Here is a 7,306-nt window from a genome sequence, read left to right as displayed (position 1 = left end):
TGTTTGCTTTTGTTGATGTTATACGGTGTTGTGAGTCATGAAAATATATTTATTATCAATAAATAATTTGAATCACTCCATAAGTTTAACTCTGCTAAAGGCAGCAAACATATAATTCATTCAATTCAATTCATTCATTTATTTAGAAAAAATAAACATTACATATACTTTTTACATTAAATAATCTGAAATCAGGTCCCTGCGAAGCAAAGCTTCAGTGCAGGGACCGAGTCGCAAACATCTTCCACCATGCCCATAAACCATATACTTAAATGTTCGTAATGACGAGAAACCTTGCGCAAAACTATCCATTATTTATAAATTGCCCTTTAAGGTCGTAATTCTTTTCTAAAGGAAACTTTCCATTTACCTAATGTTAAAATACCTCAGCTGTACTTATTTGTTTGTATTACTTTATTTTAATACAGTATTTGCTTATGTTAAATTAATTATTTTCAAAGCAACCATCACTTAATTTGAAGACAATAATTAAATAACAATTTATTCATTAGTTTATTTGGAATTAGGAATCATGTCTCTATTTCACAGTAAATATTCTGTAATGACTATGTGATTTTATTAAAGTAGAGTAAGAGTAGAGTAGCCAGTTTGTTTGTTTTGATTTAACCATAACCAAAAAATTTGACACGTATGAACACATGATCGCACTAAAAAGGTTCATCTTCAAAGATATTTCACCACAGCTTAACCGCTTCTAGCTAACAAAATCCAATTGCACTGTACAGACTTCTCTATTTTTCACCCCACACTGTAAGTAAAACATGTGATTGGAATTTCTTACATTTGTTTTCATTTTCTGTTTATATTTTGTTGTTACCTATTTCGTCACCAGCATGGCAACCCCTAAAGCCCATGTTAATGTTTTTTTAATTTCAAATTCATTTTTTGTAGTTATTTTTAGCCTATTATAATTTTTAAAGGGATTCTGCAAATCTACTGGAAAATATCTTTCTAACAGTATGAGTAGATTTTCCCTGCGCTGCACACAAACTGAGAAAACAGGTTTTAAAGAAACATGCTTGCCTATTAATCTATCTATTTATATAATTCGCTAAGCCGATTTTTGTGAACAGAACTCCTCCCTCATTTTTGGACCGATTATGATGATTAAAGTCAAAAGAATGGCCCTGATCTATAGTTTTGCAAAGGGTTTTTATTTTTTTGAAATCTTTATTAGTTTGTGCAGTATCTTCCATCAAAGTTGGGTTTTATCCCATAAGATTAACATGGGGGAATCTAAATATTTAATTGGAAACTTTGTCTCCACTAATTTGAGAGAACGGCTGAGCGTAGAAACTTGGTAGAGGTGTCCAAAGAAAGGTCTTGGTCTGTAGATGAGTTATCAAAAGAAAAACGAAGTAAATTCGCTTAGGGCTCTGCCCCAGAAGCCTTTAAAGATCCCTCCACAGGTTTGTTTACATTTTGTCATGTGGATAATACTTTTTAATAAAACAGCTGTTCATTTTAAAATTGTATTGTAAACAACACACATATATTGGGAGTTACTGAATTGTCCAAAAGAAGTATTTGCAATGTTATTTTCTGATTTTAAAATTGATTTTCTTATGTTTCATGTCATGTGTTGCAATATAAAGTTCCATTGCGAAATCAGTGGAAATCCTTTTATTACAATAACTCTTACAATCTATATAATTAATACGCTACACGAAACTTTGTCGGTTGAACTCCTCCGCCATTTTTTAGCCGATTATATCCGTTGACGTCTCATTAAAAAGAGCGTGTCGCGTAGATTTGCAAACTGACCTTACATTTTTGAAAAAAGTCCCTTGGGCTCTGCCCCAGTGGCTGTTAAATTTCCCATGTTATCCTTATGAATAACATTATTGTTTACATTTTGATCAGCTGTATAAGTTATCTGCAGTTATTTATTTTTCAATTCAAAGACATTAAAACTCATCAGAAATTATGATGACTTTTCTTTGTTTTTAAATAACTACTTCACTTCTTTGCAATTGCTCGATTTCGAGCAACGTGTTTACTAGTTATTTCTTATTGAACTATCTTATATCTATTTTACGGGTTGGTGTCTGCCTTTTTCACACTTTTTCCTTATATTTTATCATATTATTCTAGACAGATCATCATAGGTCCATGAGATTATTGTCATACATGCTTTAAATCATTGGAAAAATCTTCGATTGTGTAATACGATACAAAATAATACAAGTGCAGAAGGGCACGGTACCCATTTGAGCCGTGTCCATAATTTGTTAAATTAATAGTGGTTTGCAGCAACTGGATAAAACATTTTACAATATTTATGTAGAAATATGTGCATGATTTAGAAAGTCATTAAGCTGGAAAACTGCAATATACTGCAGATGTTTCAGAGAGGATACTTCGATGTATTCATTCAGCTTAGTGAAAACATAATAGGTCGATCTCAAAATAGATAAGTATACAAATAAGAACTTGAACTCTTAGAGAGTCTTTGGATGTTATTAGACTAACGAAAAGGGTGTATGCAGATAACATTATTTCTGGTTTTATACACTATACAGTACATTGCCGAATATACTGGCAAATAAGAGTATATTTGAATTATATACGCAATCCTCTAAATTATAATATTGCGTACTGGATTAGTGATAAATCACTATCAGCAGTATTGAAGTAAACAAAAATCAGCTGTAAAATGGCTGCTAATGCTATTCTTATGGAGAACACATTACTTTTGTGTAGAAACAGTTTGTTGTTTGTTTTTGTTTGCTTTTGATGATGTTATTTTCAATAGATTATTTGAATCACTCCATAAGTAAATCACTCTGCTAAAGGCAGCAAACATATACTTGTTTGTGAATAAATACGGTACTGTCATACTAAGGTAGATTTAGTTTCGTGATTAACTTGCATAAAAAAGGATTCCCTGATTTGAATGTTAGACATTGCCTTCGTGAAATATAAAAAGGCAAATAAAGGCAAAGAAGGTGTGTTGAGTTATGCGTAGTTCTTGGCCAAAACAGCTAAATCAAAATAATAGTTTATACTCCTTTTGTAAAAGGTTTAACAAAATTAGTGTGAAGTAAAGGTATCCCATTGGCCAAACCTAACCTGATCAACATAAAAAACTACAATAATTAGCCTAGTGTAAGATTATTAGGTGGTATTCCTCGTAAAGGTGCGATTGACTTGACACCACCACATAAAGTTTGACACCACCATAAAATAAGTCTAATCATCCGCTGATTCCTAACTCATTTGCGATTGGACGGGTTCCATTACCCAGTTATCGAAACCAATTACGAAAATACTTTTCATCAGCATTTACATGCATATTTTTGGTTTGTTTAAAAAACGTAAAGAAACAGAAACTACATCTAGGTTTTACTGTTATATATGGATGCTCCATTTACTACTATACCATACTTGCTAGGCTATATTATTTTAACCTTTTTTGCTTGGAACGTAAAGACAGTACCTGTTTCAAATCTCCTCCAAACAATATTGTTTTTCCGCCTATTGGAACTTGTCATAGTACTCACATAGTTAAGAAATTTATTTCCTGATCAAACCTATTTTATCTTTATTCCCAGGTTATTTTGTAAGAGTAGCCGTTGAGGTTATTTCAATTCATACCAAATATTGATTATATACAATAAATAAAAATTATAGGCCCTATTATATACAATTATATACAAAACTTGATATATACAATAAATCTGAAAATTTAAAATGTTAGTTAATTTACAAAGAAGGTCTAGAATAAATCTAGAACATGTGTTTTGAAATATAAACAAAGCAGAAGTTTTCCATCTTGAATCGTTAATTATTTAGTCAACGTGGTTATTTCATGTTAAACGTTAAAAATACACAAATTTGAAAAGTTTCACAGTAAAATAATTTACTTCAACATTCTATAACCCTAAAAAGTCTTAATTAATATAGGTAACCTTAACCCTGGTTTTATATAGTATACAGTATGTTGCAGAATTGACTAGCAAATGGAGTAATCCAAATGTAATTTTGCATACTGACTTAAAGATAAATCACGATCAAAAAAGTTTTGGAATTTCACTACCGGTATTTTTCCCACCGTTACGGGATCGAGACCTTTAATTTGAGCCCTTTCCGGTCGTTCTACAACTTCCCAGTTGCCCACAATTTTGACGCAAAGAATCGGCTTACGTCATTAATATATAGTTGTGTCATAATTTAAAAAATCCGGTACTGCAGTAAAGCAGTATAAAAAATTCAGGCTATGAATCATGAAACAGTCTTGTTCCCCATCCGTGGGGCAGGACTAAAATTGAAGTTTAAATTTTGATTTTAAAATAGCCACCTAAGTAATCATTCTCTAATTGTTATGGAATATGCTCAGGTTCATTGTTAATAAGTATGTGCAATATTTGATATAATACTAAAATTTGAAGGCTTTACTTTCAATGTCCTTTATTTTATTGTTATATTTAAAAGTTATTGCTAAAACTAATATTTGTAATTGTAATTTATAACATTAAAGATTCCGTGCTTGCAATTATACAGGTAGTAATAAAGTTTAGTTTTTGAAATCCGAATAGAATTAATAATAAATAAAAAAAAAACAGTATTTTCTACCACTTGTAGCTACGGCCACCAGTTCTGGTTACGATAGTACAGTAATAATTCCCTGTGTTGGGAGGGAAACGCCACCGAGCGTCCTTACTCGATATAATGGGGGCGAAAAGCGACGAATTACCCACCCAGCCGTGGCGCGGGGATTTCTGAAGCGTCCGTCCGGGTGAAACACCATTTTGAGGGTGTCCGCGTCAAACACGTCCGGGCTAAACACGGAGCCGTTCCCCGAGGCCCAACCTCCGTTTTCCCAGCACCGGATACCTGACGTGCCGGGGGTCACCCGTCACAATGTAGAGCCCGACCTCTACATCCATGCCGCACTCCCTGACCAAGGACCGAAGTGGCTGGTTTCTCACGACTCACTGAGAATACCCATCGGCAGTGCAGAGCACACATCAACCCCTGCAAACACAACAGGGGCACTCCCAGGGACTCCCAGTAAGGGCGTCGGTCACCCTTTTAGTCGCCTCTTACGACAAGCCCGGGAAGGCTGCGGTTCTATTCTAACCCCGAAACCGCAGGGGGATGGATGACCATAATGGAATAAACCACTATCTAATAATTCATAATCCATTTAAGGACAGGATCTATGTTGTTACCAATTTTATTAAAATTTCCCAACTTAAACTTTAATACTTTTTTTCAATGAAATGGCGTCCATACAAAGTAGGTAACAATCAATTGCCGTTATTGATTAATAAAAAAAACATTATACGCAGAATTTTGTGTTTTCCAAACTAACCACAGGTGCATTTTTGTATAGCATGCGTCGTTTAGGAGTTTTAAGCCGAAAACTGGTCAAATAATCAACCTTTTGGCCATGTTGATGAAAATATCCCACCTTTGAAAAGCTACAGCGGCTAAACGGCTCGGCCGATTTTGACGTATTTAACATCAATCGACGCGGAATTTATTGCACTAAAAGACACCCTTGAACAACATTTTCCTTAGGATTCGTTATTTAGGAGTTATAAGCGAAAAACTGAAAAAAGTGCAACATTTTCATAGTTTTTCGACTCCCAAAACTTAAGCAGACGTCAGAATCCGTCGCAAACTCACAGGAGTCTTATTTGGGACCCCCAAAAGGTATTAAAACACTTTCCAGCTTTAGACGATGTTTTGGGGAGCACACCCTATATTTGATCTAATTTGCCTGGACTATTAATATTTTGTAAATGTTTGAATATAACAATTTCTATAGAAAAAATAATTATAAAACGTCCAAAATGTCACTCTCCTGGTATGTCCCAACTGTGTTAGAAAAGGTTAAAACTTTAAAAAAATATTCCTGTACTCAGCAGTTCTAATTTCTAAAAATAAACAAAGGATACCATTCATTAAGTATAAACATAAACTTCATCATTTAAGTACAGTATATATTAGCATAGATAAAACATAGCCGAATAGTTTAGTGTCCGTCTTCAAATGTGAAGGTCACGGGTTCAATCCCGATCTATCTCTTGTATGACAGAGATAGTAGTAGTACCAAGATTTGTACTGTAGAATTGTAGACCTAATACCTAATAATGACACCCTTGCAATAAAATATATCCTCAAGCATAGGAAACTATAACCATGCGTTTAGTATCAGAACCAACTGTTTTCTGTTATATCACGAATTAAATCACAATTCAAAACTACTAAGGCAGCTGAGAAAAGAAAAGAGGTCAGTTCTCCAGGGTGATGTGAATTACTATGTAATGGAGAACACCTTTAATTAGTATGTTTTATCTATGATAAAACATACTTCCAGCTCAGTGGTTATATTGCTCACCTAATAACCCAAAGGGCACCGGTTCGATCTGAGAAAATTGTGAACTGTTTTTTTTTAACTCTATTTAATTTACAATCTGTTCAAGTTGAACAATAAGCAAATGAATATAAATAGTAATACAAAAATAACTTGAAGAACATGAGCTAGTGATTGACCACCGTCAACACTAGCTAACAAAGAGAATTTTGATAACACTTAGCCGAATCTGAATGGTAGGTCCAATATCGTAATGTCGCTTCAGTCTGTAAATGGTGTTGTGATTGTCCAATAAATTAAGTGCAAGATGATTTGAATGATTTTCCAATTTTATAATGTATTTTTCACTAGATTTTGTAATTTCTTCTTTTACTGTTCGAATTTGAAGATCATTGTATGTGAAGTGTTCTGTTGGTAACAAAGCAAGGAGCGTTGACAATTTTACGTAATAATTTTGATTGGTAACGTTGAATAATTTCAATGTTTGAGGTACTTGCTGATCCCCAAAGCTGAATAGTGAACTGTGGAGCTTTTTGATGGTTTGAAACTGGACCCAGCTGTCTCTGATCATTGGGCTTTCAATAAATGGTCGCCTGACTAATGAATCATCAGGTCTTATTCAGTAAAGCTACACAAGGCGTTACACTCCATTACACTCATATTTGGGTTACAATTTACACACATATAGGTGGCGGTGGCGTCCCCATATCAAATGAATATGAATATATAAGTAAGTAAGAACTAGCAACTTAGACTTAAAACGGGACTGTCCCGTTCAAAACCTTACCGAACCTTGTTCGAGAAACTTGCAGCACCACAAGTCCGCCATCGTCTCTTTCTCCTTGCATCAGCCAAATCATAGATAAAATATACTCCTGCCAAATGGTTAAGATTTATGAAATACGTGAAGGATAAAATCACACGCTCTTTCGCCATACAAACTAACACTGGCTAGAGTGG

Source organism: Macrosteles quadrilineatus, unplaced genomic scaffold (assembly GCF_028750875.1).
Source record: "Macrosteles quadrilineatus isolate MER2022 unplaced genomic scaffold, UCM_ALF_1.0 Scaffold_2__2_contigs__length_208266976, whole genome shotgun sequence".
In the NCBI taxonomy this organism is placed as follows: Eukaryota; Metazoa; Arthropoda; class Insecta; order Hemiptera; family Cicadellidae; genus Macrosteles; species Macrosteles quadrilineatus.
The sequence above is the reverse complement of the archived record's forward strand: the minus strand, read 5'-3'. Positions refer to the sequence as shown.